The following is an 18,509-nucleotide window of genomic DNA, read 5'->3' as shown; positions in this document are numbered from 1 at the left end:
TGGTTGATGATGATGAAGTTATTGAGCAATATAGCAATATATCTGATAGTGGGATAGACTTATTTATTTCGTTACCTCTTGGTAACATTGACCTAGAAGTAGATAGTTTAGCAAGGGCTAATCTCATTGAAGATGAGATGGATCATTCACTCTAACATACTTAATTCACTTAATGATTCAATGTGTATTCTTAATTCTATGGGAAATATCATACGCACATGTGCATACTCAAGAATCAATAGTCAAGTTTAAAGCTAAATTGAATTTTCCATAATAAAAAGGAAGTATTTTTTATCTTCTTCAAGTAGAGAAATTATGAGATACATGCAATGCTTGCTACTAATTCTATAATAAGGTTTGTGTCACTTGCCGCTAATTTATTATATCAGGCTTGTAAACTAGAGAAATTGCCATTCATTAGAGAGAAATGCAAAAATAATTATTAACTCTTATTTTTTTAAGTATATTAAGTCCAATTTCAGGTGGTTTAATAATTACGCGTTTAAAATCGCGTCTATATTCGCATCTATGTTCGCGTTTATCGGCATGGATATATAGACACAAAATTCGCATCTATTTACGTGCTCTTTTACACGCGCATATAGACGCAATGATAGACGTGCCCAACTTTGCTCGTCTATGACTCATTTCTATTGTGATGGATTCCAAGGCCTTCAAAACCCCAAATGCCTCTATCTCTACTCAGAAATTTTGCAGTTCATGCCAAGATTGAAAAATTCAACCCCCCTCTCATGGTGCCATGATTCTGTGAAGATTATGACAAAAGAAGACTACAAAGATTAGTCTAAGTCACCACTCACTTCTAGTTTCTAAGAGGTGATTCCTATGCGGTGTCAGAGAATTTGGGGTCCAAAGTCTACCACGAGGGTAAGAGACAATAGGGTGAAGGGAGATTCAGGGAGAGGAATAGACAGAACACTACAACAAAAAGGCTCCATAGACGACCTTGTAGATGAAATCTTTGAATTGTGTTTAAAAAATGTCGGGCGCGTTTATTACCTCATTTACTAGCGCATCTAAAATTTCACGTCTACAAGCGCGCTTATAGTGAAAACTACACGTGCATATAGACGTGAAAACAGACACAAATATAGATATGCCTATTGACACGCTCTGTAAATATATAATCATGTTTATAAAAAAGTAGATATATTCAAATTCTATGTCTATAGAGGCATGTAACTATGCATCTAAAAAGATGTGTACTCTGCAATATTTTGACGATTATAGATGCGCATTTTTCCAACAATTTAGACGCGCGGATAGAAGCGTAAATCAGAGTATGAAAAAAAAAACAGAGAGCATGTTGTAAGCCACATGTTCTCTGGATTTTTCCCCCATCAAATTGTATGCTTAGGAAAAATAGAGAAAGATTATTATACTGCAAGCAAAAGAATGTGGAGAGCCAAAGTACATATATTGATAATAACACACGATGAGCATACTGTGCTCAAATATTTGTACATATTTCAAAGATTTTTGTACTAAAAACAAAACAATGTAGAACACGAAATTTCATATATAAAGATGAAACATTTTTACATGATCAGTTTTAGTGCTTGTGACCTCAAGCATGGTCATGGTCACAAGCACTAGATGAAAGTAATACATATCAAAAATGAAAACTACAAGGCCAAGAGGATGCATGCATGCACGGGGCTCCTCTACATCTCCTCAGAAGAGGCATCATCATCACTACCACCACCGCTGCTGGTGCTTCTACCGCTGCTGCTACCACCACCGCTACTATTAGTCTCCCCTTCGCTATCCTCGACTGCATCAGGGTTCGCCCACACAAAGGATTAAGGTATATAAATACCATTACAAACAATAAATTAGAGTTGCCTATACTTTTCATGTAAAAAATAAAATAAACCTCTTTTGGCTGTGAAATCCTCATGGCATGATTGTATTTTTCCTCCATGATCAATCTCTCCTCGTAGAAATGCTACTAAGTGGATGCCCGATTATGACCTCGATGGTAGCCTACCTCTCTAGGAGTAGTCATCCTACCAACGATATGATACTACAAAATTTTTTTAACATACAACGTATTAGAACACACTACATAATGAATTGAAACAAATTACAAAATTTAATTTAAAAAAGAAATCAAATAATACTTACAAACTCAGCCTCCCATGACTCCCTGCCACCTGATCCATAATGCAATGATCCCATGGTTGCCATCTAGATACGTTACGCCTCTACATGCTGGCGACTTGTCCTTTTCTCTGCTGCTTATATCTTCTTGGCGTCTTTCCACTCCCTGTGGTGGTGGTGCCCCTCCTCTTGTCTCTACAGTGACTCCTTGGTGCGCGTCATAAGGTGAGATCTCTTGTTATGAAGTGCGTCTCTCACCTTTGACCATCCCCAATCATTTGAGAATCGTCCACCCTAGGAATAGGGTATCTATTCTTGATAGTGATCTTATTCAGATCTCTGCAATCTATGCACATCTTGAAAGTGCCATCTTTCTTTTTGACCAGCAAGACAGGTGATGCAAAAGGGGATGAGCTAGGCTCAATGAATCCCATATCTACTAAATCCTTGACTTGCTTGGTCACTTATTCTCTTTCACATTTGGACAACGTGTAAGGGGGTTTATTGACCAGCTTGGAGTGGGGCTTCAAACAAATGGGATGATCAACCACTCTCTTGGGGGGTAATACTATAGGTAACTGAAACAAGTCACCATACTCTGCAAGTAGAGCCTTAAGGTCTGAATTATCATGCATTTTTCGAGACTGATCTTCATTTTTCCTGTTTAATTGTAGCAGAAAAATCTATGAGCATTTCTTAAACTCTTTCTTAAGCTTTATGGGAGTAATAAACTGGAATTCACTACTATTTTTAATTCCCTACAGGTGAACAAGCTGTCTAGCCCTGAAAAACTGCATATACAGCAATGAAAAATCCATGGAAATGGTGCCCAAAGTTTTCAGCGAATCACAGCCCAACACAATGTCTATCGGCCCCATATTGAGTGCAATCAAATCCACTTTCTGCTCATAATTTTCAACAAGCTTAATAGGTAGAGCTGGGCATACATGAGTACTAATTTCCTCACTCCCATTGGCCACTTGCACCCTCATTGGTTGCTGTAAATCAGAGACAAAACATTTCAGCATGTCCATGACTGCTCTATTTGTGTGCTACCACTATCTACCAAGACAAATACATCTTTCCCGTTAATCTTTCCTTGAAGACGAAGAGTGTTGGGGCTCTTAGATCCTGTCCAAGCATTCAGGGAGATAGTACAAATAGTGGCAGCAGCATATGAACCTTTCTTATCACCCATATTTACATCTACATGATCGTCGGTGTCAAATGGAAAGGTGTCAGCTGGGTCAAAGAAATCTTCTTGCCCACATGGATGGAATCAATTTATTTTGCATCAAAAGCACATCATACAGTGTATGGCCAGTGGTATTGGTGAACTACAATATTCCTCCATCCATGGCAATTAAAAAGGGATATGTAATGTTGTCTCTTCCGATTCTTAGAAAGCACAAGGTAAAAAACATGGACATTTACTTAGAGCCTTTGATTGAAGAGTTAGAGATGTTATGGGAAGGTATTGAGGTGCAAGATACAAGCGCATCTGCATCCTCTAGACATTTCACTTTGAAGGCCATGTTGTTGTGGACCATGCATGACTCTCCAAGATATGGAGAGTGTTCAGGTACATGTATATAACTCTATATTTGAAATTCAAGACTTGAATCAATTGTATGTTATTAATTCACTTGTTTGTTCAGGTTTAACCACATCACGATATCGTGCATGTCCTATTTGCGATCCCTCTCTAGTTTCTTCTAGGCTGGCACATTTAAAGAAGGTTATCTATGAAAATCATCATCGATTTCTTCCTATTGACCATCCCAAATATGTTTTCCCTACTAATGGAATGACTCCACAATCTCTAACCATTCGAGATTGAAAGGAGAGATGAATTAATGCCGATAGGCACCCTCCACTTGGCATGAGTCGGTAAGAAGTATATTTCTCTCGATTGACTTTAATGTATTTAGCATGATAAATTGTTTACATAATATATTGTTTGTTTGTTAGGTTCTCTATATTTTTTTGTCTTTATTGGAATGAACTCAAGATCAATTACCTGTTGGAACCCTTGCACATATTAAAAAATGTTGTATCTACATTATGGGATCACTTGATAGGGGCTCGTGATTCAGTGAATGTAAGGGAGGATTTACATAACATTGGTCACATGAGACGAGTATGGCCACGCATTGGACCCAGAGGAAATATTGAGCTACCCCATGCACCTTGGATGCTATCAAAGAACGAGAAAAAAATAGTGAAGGAACAGATATGTAGCTTTCGAACACCCATAGGATGTATGAGATGTCTCAAGGGAGCCTTCATAAAGAAAAAGAAAAGAGGTGTGGAGCAACTATCTGGTTTTAAATCCCACGATTGGCACAAAATGATTCAAGTAAGGGTATCTCTAACCATGAATATATTAATTAGTGAAGTAAGGGTATCTCTAACTATGCGTAAACTTTGGGGTATAATGGCTTTTTCCCAACTAATCATTTGATCTATGAATATTATTTACATTCAGTTTATACTTTCTACTAGCATATCCCATTGTGTATTTAAAGATGTACACGATATCATTTACAAGATGGGAGAACACAATATTAGTGAGTTTGGAAATTTCTCAATTCCCATTTTTCGAGTACTAAAAAAGTGGCACCCGGATAATATGCCCATAAGTTTCTCAAAACTATATTACATGACCTATCATTGGAAAGCACTTGAAAAATGGAATCTATTGAGCTATAGAGTGCTTGATTTGGAGTCATAGTGTTCAAGTTATGACAAATACAAAGATTTAACCACGTGTCCCAAACTTATGGAAAATTCCCATATTTCCCAATATGGTATTGAAGAGCTTGTGAGGTGTTTATACATTGTATTTTTTCATTATATATTGCATACATCATGTAGTGAACCTCTTTGAATTTCTACACAAAAATAAACAATTGTCAAATATATCCTAACAGATATGTGAGCTCGAAGGAAATTGATCTAAACACATTGCAAGATGCTCGATTATTATCTGTTGAGGTGGTTTGTTTGGTGGAGGAAAATTTTCATCGCTCCATTTTGACTACTCAATTGCATTTACTCGTACATTTGATTGATGAGATCGCACTTTGTGGGGTAGTTCATGCAAGGTGGATGTTTTTTCTTGAGCGCTTCATGAAAACCTTGAAAGATTTTGTGAGGCAAAAAGCACAGTCTGAGGGAAGCATGGCTGACGGTTGATTAGTGCAATCATCCCTTGTTTATATCTCTGAATATCTTGCTGAAGTGGACCTCTCTCAACCACGACTATGGAAAGACGATGAAAACTTGAGGATGACCTCTATAATACTTCAAGGAAAAGGAATGAGTAAAGTGCTAACAAAAGAAGAACTTCGTAAGTTAAATAGTTTTTTTGTGCTCAATAGTGATGTAATGAGAAAATGGGTGACACTATATAATGAAGCAAGGGCAAGAAGAAAAAGCGAAAGACAAGCATTTCACACCAAATATGGACGTAATGTCTCATTGCCAGATCATCTAAATGTGCTCCCATATCATATTGATATAGATTGGTTACATGACGAAATTGACAGAATGGAAAAAGAGGAGGAAATTAATATATCTCAAGAAGAGTGGGAATACGCACGAGGTTTCTTATCAAAGGTGAGACATACTATCAATTAATTTGTTTCTAGTTATATTTTATATAATAAATTGGCATGTTTGATCTTAACCTTTTACTACTAGTGCACATTATTCAATGATATTTCGTGTGAGGGTAAACATCTTTGAACTCAACGTATAGATGACAAGAGAAATACCCAAGATTGCGGTGTCCTTGCTCACTTCGAGGATGCCAATGGTACCATGGAAGGTTATTGTGGCTTGATCCAAGATATTCTGAAGCTTGACTTCAGACGATTTTTTATATATGTAGTAGATGTGAAGTGGTTTAAAGAAGTCATAACAAATGGTGAGCATTGTACAATCAGACGTCATCCAAGTGGTTTTCTAATCATTGACTCTGCACAATTTTATCAAAACAAGAATGACACATTAGTACTACCTCAACAATGCGAGCAGGTATATATGTAAAAGCTAAATTTTTTATATGTATACATGTGATACATATACACAATATAATAAGTATTTAAGTTTCTTGCTTTTATTTTTCAAATACAAGTTGTGTATCATCCAATGGTAAACAATAACCGATGGTGGTATGTCATCCCTATATTTAATTGTTCAAAATCAATATATGGTAATATTACCGACATAGAGATAGCAGATGACAATCTAACAATTAATGATGATGTACATGATGACACCATAATGGATGATATGTGTGATATAGTACAAGATGAACCTCGTGAGGATGTTCAAGGAAACACAGAAGAGGACAATACTATAGTCGATGATGATGAAGTTATTGAGCAATATAGCAACACATCTGATAGTGGGATAGACTTATTTGTTTTGTTACCTCTTGGTAACATAGACCTAGAAGTAGATAGTTTAGCAAGGGCTGATCTCATTGAAGATGAGATGGATCATTCACTATAACATAATTTGCTTAATGTTTTAATGTGTATTCTTAATTCTATGGAAAATATCATACGCACATGTGCATACTCAAGAATCAATAGTCAAGTTTAAAGCTAAATTGAATTTTTCATAATAAAAAGGAAGTATTTTTTATCATCTTCAAGTACAAAAATTACGAGATACATGTAATGCTTGCTACTAATTGTATAATAAGGTTTGTGTCGCTTGTCGCTAATTACTTATATTAGGCTTATCAACTGGAGGAACTGCCATTCATTAGAGAGCAATGCAAAAATTATTAATATTAACTCTGGTTTTTTTATTGTATTGAGTCCAATTTCAGGTGGTTAAATAATTACGCGTCTATATTCGCGTCTATCTGCGCCGTGGATATATAGATGCAACTTTCACGTCTATTTACACGTGCATATAGATGCAATGATAGACGCACTCGACTTTGTGTGTCTAACATTCGTTTCTATACCTCGTTTCTGTTGGGGTGTGATGTTGATACGAATCACACGACTAACACTACAACAAAAAGGCCTCTTAGACGCACTTTTAGACGCAATTTTTGAATTGAGAGAAAATCTTACGGGTGCGACTACCAGCCCGTCTATTTACGCGTCTACCATTCGCGTCTATAGTCGCATGTATGAAGAAATTTACACGCAAAAATAGATGTACAGTAGATGTGCATATACACGCATGAATACAAGCACATAGGAAAACTAAAATTGTTATTTATTTAATTTCTTTTGTGCATCTACCAGCGTGACTACATGGAAAATTAGATGAGCATATAGACACGTTCATAGACGCACTTTTACATGCGCTAATAGACGTGAATGCAAAATCAAAAATCTCATTTTAAAAAAAAGATATTTAATTTTTTTTAAATTTTGAATTATATAGTGTGTGTATGAGCGCGTATACTCTGCATTTTAGACATGAGTATAGATGCGTGTTTTCTACAATTTAGACGCGCAAATATATGCGAAGAACAGAACTCGAAAAAAAAACCAGAGAGCATGTGGTTGCAATTTAGACGCGCAAATAGACGCGAAGAACAGAACTTAAAAAAAAAACCAGAGAGCAATTTAGACGCGCAAATAGACGCGAAGAACAGAACTCGAAAAAAAAAACCAGAGAGCAACAAAGCAACCACATGCTCTTTGGTTTTTTTTTCCCCCTCCCATACATCAAATTGTGCATTTGGGAAAGACATAATGGATCTGAAGGCAAGATAATTGAAAACAAAAATCCATATATTTATTATAGATAAAACGCATTTACATGGGGAGTTTAAGTGCTTACGACCTAAAGCGTGGCCGCGAGCAGTAGGCTCAAAGATGGATAATAGATATAGAAGAAAACAAGGCCATAGAGGAGGTATGGTGCTCCTCTATGAATCTGAAGAAGAAACATCTTCGTTAGCACCACCATGGCTATTAGTGTTGCTATCCCCCTCTTCGCTATGCTCCACATCGGGGTTCGCCTACACACACAAAAGATCAAGGTTGCTTACGTACAATTGCAAAGAAAAAGTTATAATTAGCTATAATTTTAATATAAAAGTAAGAAAAACATACCTCGTTTGGCTGTCGAATCCTCATAGCCTGGTTGTATTGCTCCTCAGTGATGAGACCCTCCTCGTAGAAGTGAAGCCATGTGGCTGCGTGCTTATGGCCTCGATGGTAACCTACCTTTATAGGAGTAGGTATCCTACCAATGATAGTAGTCTGCAAAAAAATTATGATATATACAAACAATCATGAGACACAATGTATTAAAATAAATTATATAAAGAATTGAGAAGAAATATAAATTTTGAAAAACTAGAAATCAAAATATACTTATAAACTCTACCTCCCACGACTCTCTGCCGCCCGATCTGTAATGCGACAATCCCATGGTTTCCATTTGGATGCATCGCGCCTCTGCGTACTGGTGACTCTTCACTTTCTCTGCTGATTTCTTCTTGGCTTTCTTCCACTCTATGATGTGGCACATAGGTGGTTGGCTATAGGCTCTACACCCCTCCTCCTGTCTCTACAGTGACTTCCTGGCGCATGTCATGAGGTGGAATCTTTTGTTGTGAAGCAGATCCCTCACTTTTGTGCTGACCCTTAGGATTTGGGTACCTCCTATGGACTACCCTCAACACCTCCTGCCAGAAGCCGCTTTTTTGATTCTTCAAGTAAACGAAACAATCTTTATACGTCGCAAGCATGACGCTTCTCATATAGGCCATTACATCCCTTCCTTCATCATCACGAAAGATGCCACCGGTATCTGTAACTCTATAGTACTGGCATACAAGCTCCTCTACGAGATCTTTTGGTGAGAGTGATCGCTCACCACCTCTTAGGAAACCCCCACATAAGCCTCGTCCTCCCCCTCGACTCTTCCTCCTCCCTCTCTGTCGACTACTCTCCTCTGCCTCGCTGGATGCAAGTGCTTTTGCAAATGCACATGCGTCGACTGACGCTTGTGCTTCAGTCGATGCATGTACAGGTGCTGCACGTGGAGTACCTGCAATTGGAGTTTGGACATTTGGTTTTTGGGAAGCAGTGCCAAGCAAAGACATCAGAGGCGTTCCAAACATGACGCTGAACACCTCGTCTGCTATAGGAGAGCGGCTAAGGTGTCTAGTCATCTCTCCCATGAAGTATTCCCTACTAGGAAAACCTCCAAAAAAAGCATTGATCCCTCTGCCGAAGAAGCCCAATGTATCATTCATGCAATCCAAATCTCGGTCATTGCTAGATGAACAAGGATGCGACACTTGCAAACAAAACACAATAAAAAGACAAATTCGTACAATTTCAGAAAAATAAAAGGTTATTTTTTATCAGAGCTGGTTGGCGCGTGTATAACCACGTCTGAAATGCAGGATAGACTCGCTCTCAGACGCATTCTTGAGGTCAAAATCTCTGGTCAGAGCACGTGTATATCCGCATCTCAGATGCAACATAGACGCGCTCTCAGATGCGATTCTGAAGTCAAAGCTTCTGGGTAGCATGCCTGTATCCTTGCGTCTGGAATGCAGAATACACGCATCTGGAGACGCGACTCTGAAGTCAAAGCTTCTAGGTAGAGCGCGTGTATTCCCGCGTCTGAGATGCAGAATACACGCACTTGGAGACGCGACTCTAAAATCAAAGCTTTTAGGCAGAGCGCGTATATTCTCACGTCTGAGAGACAGAATACATGCACTAGGAGACGCGATCGTAGACGCGATGACAGCAAACATAGCTTTGCGTCTATATATGCGTCTGTACAGAGATCTACACGCGCTGACAAATGCGCTCAGTCGGCTGATTTCAATCTGACAACCACCATCCATGATTTATTTGTGCTATAAGAAGTTCAATCATAGATCCTAATACACAGAGAGAGAGAGAGAGAGAGAGAGAGAGAGGACTCACCTTGGGTCTTTGGTGTGGACGGGTGGTGGCGCTTCTTCCTTCTCCTTCTTCCTCTCCTTGGTGAGTTACTCTCCCTTGATGCTTATTGCTTGTTGTCTCCTCCCTTTGCTTCTTCTTCCTCTTGTTCTCCTCTCTCTTGTTCTCTCTTTCTTCCTCTCCTTGGCTTTCTTCTTTCCCCTCTTGTCTCTTTGAAGTGAAAGAAGAGGTGAGTCATGAGGAGGTGAGGCATGAAGAGACTAGTGGAGGTAGACTGCATGTCGGCTAAGCTCGAGCTTCAGAACGTGCAAAAAACGTAGGGAAGGAAAGGCGCAGTTTGAAAAGAAATGATTTAAGTATCTTTTGAATTTTCAGTTTTGCGTCTATTTTCGCGTGTATATGCGCGTCTAAGTTTACGTAAACGCACTTATAGACACGAAGTTAGATGCGCAAATAGACGCAGATTTAGACACGTAGGTAAACGTAGGTATAGAAGCGCATTTAGCTTTTATCATGAGTTTTTATTTTTAAGATAAGTTTTGATAGTAAGTTCTTATCATAAGTTTTTATGTATTTATGATAAGTTTTGTGTATTTAAAATTGAGATCTTAGAATAATTAATACACCCACTTGAAGTTATTATGTAAATATATGAATAACAAATTCCATGTTGTCATGAATTATGTTTAATCATGTCATCATCATCACCTAGTGCGATGCATGCTGATGAGTCAACGAGCACATCCTCAAGTGAGGATGAAACATTACGTCTTCATAATCCAGATGCATGGCTACAACGAAAAATTAAATGCATGTGTGATCATTGTCGAGGGTGTATTTTTCGAGCATGTTGAGTTACAATGTCACACCTCAGCATGTATGGAGATTGGGAACGAAAAAAATCACCGGTATTCATTGTTTTTTTTAAACACTAAGATTGCTAGTCTATGTTACTCAATATATATCAACGTACATGAAACTTCCTTTTGTGGTTGAGCAGGATGCGGTGCCACATCCTCAGATGCTCCCTCCCGGGCATCGAGAGGCTACAAAACATCAATGCAAGGAGGCAGAGTCTTCAAGAAGAGTGGAGACTGACGACCATGATAGTAGTCCTCATGAAATGCCCCATCAAGTTGTAGAGGATGAGATTTTGGACAACATGGTACACCATCTATTTTCGCAACCGGTTCAGGAAGAAGGTCACTCTACGAAGCTAGATGACCCACTATACATAGGGTCATCTTCTCTATTGTATGAAGGTTGTACGTACTCCGTTCTTCGTGCGTCCCGTGAGATACTTAAATTGCAAACAATTTATGGATGGAGTAATGTCATTTTGAATGCATTATTGAAGTAGGTATCAATTCAATTTGGCTTATGAATCATAATATTAATTATTCTATTTTGAAATCATACACAAATATATGTTGGTGGTTTTCTAACTCACTTTTAAAAATATATGTAGGTTATTATCACAAATGCTTCCAAAAGGAAACAAATTGCTAACTAAGAGAGAGCAAGCAAGACATTACTTGTTGACATCTTTGGGAGGCCTTGATTATGTCAAGATCCATGCATGTGTCAATGATTGTGTCTTATTTCATGGGATTCATGAGTTCGCACAAGAGTGTCTTGTTTGTGGCGAATCAAGATACAAAGTGGAGATGAAGTCAATGGATGTGCCTCGTAAGGTTTTGCAACATTTTTCGATTGTTCCACGTATTCCACTTATGTTTAAGTGTAAGTCTATTGGAAAGCTCATGTCATGGAATCCTAGTCATCGTTCAAGTGATAGAAAATGGAGGATCCCTGGGCAGACACACCGGCATGGCAACATATAGATAATTTGTAGCCCATTTTTAAAGAAGAGCCAAGAAATTTGAGATTTGGTTTAAGTATGGATGGAATCAATCCATTTGACATCAAAAGCACATCATACAGTGTATGGCCAGTGGTATTAGTGAACTATAATATTCCTCCACCCATGGCAATTAAAAAGGGACATGTAATGTTGTCCCTTTTGATTCTTGGAAAGCACAATGTAAAAAACATGGACATTTACTTAGAGCCTTTGATTGAAGAGCTAGAAATGTTATGGGAACGTATTGAGGTGCAAGATATAAGTGCATCTGCATCCTCTAGAGATTTCACGTTGAAGGGCATGTTGTTGTGGACCATGCATAATACCTCTATAATACCTCAAGGAAAAGGAATAAGTAAAGTGCTAACAAAAGAAGAACTTTATAAGTTAAATAGTTTTTGTGTGCTCAATAGTGATGTAATGAGAAAATGGGTAACACTATATAATGAAGCAAGGGCAAGAAGAAAAAGCGAAAGACAAGCATTTCGCACTAGATATGGACGTAATGTCTCATTTTCAGATCATCTAAATGCACTCCCATGTCATATTGATATAGATTGGTTACATGAGGAAATGGAGAGAATGGAAAAAGAGGAGGAAATTAATATATCTGAAGAAGAGTGGGAATACACACGAGGTTTCTTATCAAAGGTGAGACGTACTATCAATTAATTTGTTTCTAGATATATTTTATATAATAAATTGACATGTTTGATCTTAATCTTTTACTACTAGTGCACATTATTCAATGCTATTTGGTGTGAGGGTAAACATCTTCAAACTCAACGTATAGATGAAAAGAGAAATACCCAAGATTGTGGTGTCATTGCTCACTTCGAGGATGCCAATGGTACCATGGAAGATTATTGTGGCTTGATCCAAGATATTATGAAGCTTGACTTCAGACGATTCTTTATATATGTACTGGATGTGAAGTGTTTTAAAGAAGTGATAACAAATGGTGAGCATTGCACAATCAGATGTCATCCAAGTGGTTTTGTAATCATTGACTCTACAAAATTTCACTAAAACAAGAATGACACATTAGTACTACCTCAACAATCCTTGAACATCCTCGTGAGGTTCATCTTGTACTAATATATCATGCATATCATCCATTATGGTGTCATCATGTACATCATCATTAATTGTTCGATTGTCATCTGCTATCTCTATGTCGATAATATTACCATATATTGGTTTTGAACGATTAGATATAGGGATGACATACCACCATCGCTTATTGTTTACCATTGGATGATACACAACGCAAAAGAGGACAATAATGTGATTGATGATGATGAAGTTATTGAGCATAATAGCAGTATATCTAATAGTGGGATAGACTTATTTGTTTTGTTACCTCTTGATAACATAGACCTAGAAGTAGATAGTTTAGCAAGGTTTGATCTCATTGAAAATGAGATGGATCATTCACTCTAACATACTTAATTCGCTTAATTATTCAATGTGTATTCTTAATTCTATAGAAAATATCATGCGCACATGTGCATATTCAAGATCAATAGTCAAGTTTAAAGCTAAATTAAATTTTTCATAATAAAAAGGAAGTATTTTTTATCATCTTCAAGTAGAGAAATTACGATATACATGCAATGCTTGCTACTAATTATATAATAAGGTTTGTGTCGCTTGCCGCTAATCACTTATATCAGGCTTGTCAACTGGAGGAATTGCCATTCATTAGAGAGAAATGCAAGAATAATTATTAACTTTGGGTTTTTAATTATATTAAGTCTAGTTTCAGGTGGTTAAATAACTACGCATATGAAAACACATCTATATTCGCATCTATTTGCGCGGATATATAGACGCTGTCAAGTGTTTTTGTGAAAACTGAAAAGCCCTAGTCAAACTGCAGTTAGGTTTGATTTTTGCAAGCTTAGTTATTTGCATGATAGTTTTTTTTGTTATTTCGTAGTTGGATTTCTTGTATTTGTTTAGCCTAGGATTTACTTCTGTCATTTTGTTTGATTTGTTGAGTGTGAAACTTGATAGCCTTGGTTGAGCTTGGTATTTTTTTGAACAGGATGAAGCTTGTGTTTGTCAATAGCTACTGAACATTGAGAAGCAAGGTATGTTTTTTAATCGAGACTTTTGCATATCACGGGAATAATGGGTTCACGAGCACTTCACGTTGCACTTGTTGATGCACTGCACTCGGTCCTGTTCTTATCAAATACTTCCATGGCATGGGTTGGGATTATGCACATTTTGCACCATCATTGAGCACTAGCACGGCATGAGGTCCACTGCAGCTATATGCAGTAAATCTTAGTTACATGCGCACATGAGAGAGCACTTGTCATTGAGCATGCACATTTCTTGCACGCACGATATTTGGGATGCTCATCACAAAGTTAGGAATCTCTGGTTGAGTGTGTAAGGTAGTTGAGTGAGTTTGAGGGTCGTGAAGGACGCCACCAATTATGAGAAGGGTTGTTCATATTTGGTCAACATCTTGAGGACCATCAAATTCTTGAGTGATTGTGAGATTTTGGATGGGTGGAGTGAAGATTGATATTTTATTGATAAGAGTTGAGAGGTGAGGATAAGGTTTTAAATAATCAAGGAACTATGTTTGCATTTTGCATGACGCACTAGCACATTTAGATAGGCTAGGCACAATTCTCCCAGTGCATCCATATTTTTTGTGTAAGCATTGTTTGAATGGTAGCATGTCATGGATTCGATCATTTGCATGTTTTGTCAAATCATGTATGGTTGGGTAGGAAGCTTATTTCAAAAAATCATATTCTTGCAAGGGCACACTGCATTAAAAAAGTAGGTTCATATCTAGAGAATATTTATTTTGAAGACTCAAGGATCAATAGAAAAGATCGTACGTTTTACATCGTCAACGAGTATTTCTTGAAGAAAAAGAGGACATGTGTGTTGAAAGTGTATTCAATTACAAGAAGAATAGGCCAAGGAAGGGAATAAGTCGTCCAAGATAAAAGATGGAGAAAAAATGATGCGATTTACAAAAATTAGTATTTTTGCCTGATTTTGATGGATTTTCGTAATTCTGCCTCCGCAAGGTTGTCGATCAAATGTGTTTTGATCGTTTTGAGTACCCGAACGACTATATTTGGAGTTCAAATGACAAAGTTATGGTCCAAACAAGTTGCAAACAGGCATAAAGTAGAAAAAACGAAAATAGTGAAAAGCAGTAGAAAAGCAAAAGCCAAAAGCTGAAAGCAAAAAGCCTAATGTGTGTGAATGTGGATAGAAAACTATATAAGGAGAGGACATTGAAGAGTTAAGGGCATTTCCCCTTGATTACAATTGTATTTTGGAAGAGAGGAGAGTGGAGGGTCGCATGCTAGAGTGAGCTCTTGTCATGCCAATTCGGAAGTTGGAGCTTTTGGATGTCAAAGCGCCGAGTGTCGGCTCAAGATTGTTAAGGTACGAGAATATATTTCACTTGGTTTATTTTCAAATTATTGGTATTTCCATTGTGTGGTTGTGTGATGCTCTACCCGCATACGGGATTTAAATTTTTGAGTTATAAGAGGCGTTATTTGTCTTGTTTTTATATGTGGCTTGTGGTGTATTATCGAATATTTAAAATTTTCAAGTTGTGTTATGCATTCGACAAAGTCAATTACCCCAACCGGCACTCCTTAACGTCTTGTTATCGGGTTGTGAGTGAGGCTTGCTCTCGATCACCGCTCGCATAACAACGCAAAATTCACGTCTATTTACACACTCTTTTACACACACATATAGACGCAATGATAGATGCGCCTGACTTTGCACGTCTAACATGCGCGTTTATGCCTCGTTTCTGTTGTGGTGTAAATTAGACCTTGAAAATTTAGAGATGCAATAGCCATTATTGACACAAAAAATGATGATTCAAGAAGTTGAATAATGTAGCTAGATATATTGAATCAATGAAATGTAGCTAGCTATATTGAAAAATAATTAACCTAATAAATGTAGCTAGCTATAATGAATCAATTAATAATTGGAATTTCATAAAATGATCAATTCATGTAGATATTAATACTTGAGATATGAATATTGTGGTATCACCCACAGACGGCTTCACCTCGTTCACATTTGGAAGTCTCACACCTAGAAAAGATAGACGTTCCCATCAACCTTCTGCCCAAGGTTGGCTCTTAGGAATGTGCCCCACATTAACGGAGAACCATTTAAGACACTCATCCTGTCAATGTGTACACAAGGGAGAACCAACAAAGGTGCTCATCTGCTCGTGTAGGTGCCACCTGGCAACAACATATCTACACTCAATTATGAATACAACATTAGATATAGGAGTGTTGCTTGCTCTACTAAACCTCTCACTTGAGTTCTGAAATCTCTAGTTTCTTTCTTCGTAATCAATTTTAGAAAACTCAAATGTTTTCACTTATCAACTATTTTCAAATCTTGAAATATAAAGAATGCCATATGCATCCTATATTGTCACTATCCTATACCATAGCATGTTGACATACAAAACCATAGTCTATTATTGAACTTGTGTCAGTACTCCCTCATGTCCTTGCTTCTCAAATGTGGATCATTGTTCTGCTAGATGATGTTGATACGAATCACACAACTAAATTAGACCTTCAAAATTTAGAGATGCAATAACCATTATTGACACCAAAAATGATGATTCAAGAAGTTGTGTGAGACAACGACGTTAATCATTTTCTAATATCACTGCTCCTTTAAAATGACTAGCCTTATCTCTTTTGTCTTGTACTTATGGCTATCTGGTCTTAACAATCCACATAAACATATGTAACAGGCCCTTCCATGTAGCTCTTGATATACAGCCCTTCTATTGCTCACATCAGAACCTCCCCTTTTCCTTATTGGCATGCAATCATTGCCTTATCCCCAAATGGCATTTGAATGATTGCCCCTCCTCTTTGCTTACATCACTTGGAAATCACCTATACAACATGCTAGAATTGACACACCCTTTTAATGATGCTTCTTATAGGGTGTTGCTATCCACTCCTTATAGAGGTATTCATAGGATATGATCCATGCACCTTAGTTACTCTCATTCATCCTATAGGTCATGTCCATCCCTTGGACCTTCCCACACAAAGTCCAAAAAATATCTCCTCTTTAGATGGCCATCATATCTATCTAGATTGATTAGAAGTCTTGGTTGTTTCTTCTTGTAGTTGACACTTTTCCTCTCAAGAAATCCCTACTGTCGTGATTTCTCCCCTTATTTTAGTTTATTCAAAGGAAATCCTCAGTTTTTAGTACACCACAAAGTCATGGAGATGGTGGTCATGGCAGTAATCCCCCTTTGAGATTTTTTCATCCTTCTCTCAATCAATTCTCATTCTTACATAAACCTTTAGCTTTTTTCTTCTTACACAAACCTTCTGCAATCCTTTTCCATACTATTGAATACAATGTTAAGCATGGGTTCACATGCACAAAAAATACACGTACCAAAGAGCTTATAAAGACACTTAACACATCTATAGTCACACACACTCTCAAGTATGTTTAGAGTATAGAAATATAGAAGCACATACCCTCTAACGCATGTGCATAGGTCACACACAAACTTGTATACAAGTACACACAACATATCATGTGAGCCCAAACTTAAGATGTGAGCTTAATACTACATCCATGGAGAAAATAAGGTTTGAGAGAGCATGCTCTATATCTTCTTTCCATGGACAAACTTGTACTATTGGGGGTGGATAATCTTAGCAAAAGAAATTTAACCTTAAAGGCCTCAAATGGCTGATGTCTTGTCTACATCTTGAAAATAAGCCTAACCAATCCTTTTTTGAACTCTTTCCAACACACATCTAGTTTCATGATGTAATTTAGCATGTCATGCACTGAGATATCCTAGATCTTTTGAAAGACCTTGATTCATATGCCATGAGGTCCAAAGGACTTACAACACTCTAGAGAGTTTACAACAAAACTTAACATCCACCTTAGAGAATGGATTTGTCACCCAAAAAGTATCTCAATCAGAAGAAAATGAAATTGAGTCACACAAAAAAACAACCTAAAGCTTAGCTTTGTAGTGACTCACCTTTACACTTCTAGCTTTTGCCTTTAGCTTTAGTATGTAATGCATATCTTGCTCTCGAAGGGCTCTCGCTATGTTTAAGCTTGTGTAGTTGGATAGTCATTGACTAGTTGTCCTTTTGATTGGCTAGCATAAGATTCATCCTCTTCACCTCTCTATCAATGACTCTAAATCCCTATTTAATCCTTACTTGTCAAAATTTATGGTGCTAGAGATTGTGCTACAAGCACATGTAATGTATTATATCCCCTAAGCAAAGAGGGAGATTCTTGTGAGGTAGAGAGTCATCCATAAGTGTGGATAGGTGGAGAAGCTCACGACAAGGAAGGAGGTGCTTCCCAAAGAGACTCAATACTAGAGTTTGAGTCAAGTCTACCAACTACATTAGAAGCAGGGAAGAGGCACTACTAAAGCAAGGGTACCAAGTACCATTGATGTTATACTTTTGTCATGGCATAGTAAAACAAATCCATCACCATCCTACAAAGAGCTACCTCCAAATCCCAACCCCTCAAGTACATTGGCCATAAAATATCATAGACACTCTTAT

This window comes from Lygodium microphyllum, chromosome 14 (assembly GCF_053477565.2).
Source record: "Lygodium microphyllum isolate KBCC chromosome 14, Lygodium_microphyllum_v1.1.10, whole genome shotgun sequence".
NCBI classification, from domain to species: Eukaryota; Viridiplantae; Streptophyta; class Polypodiopsida; order Schizaeales; family Lygodiaceae; genus Lygodium; species Lygodium microphyllum.
Note: the sequence above shows the minus strand (reverse complement) of the source record.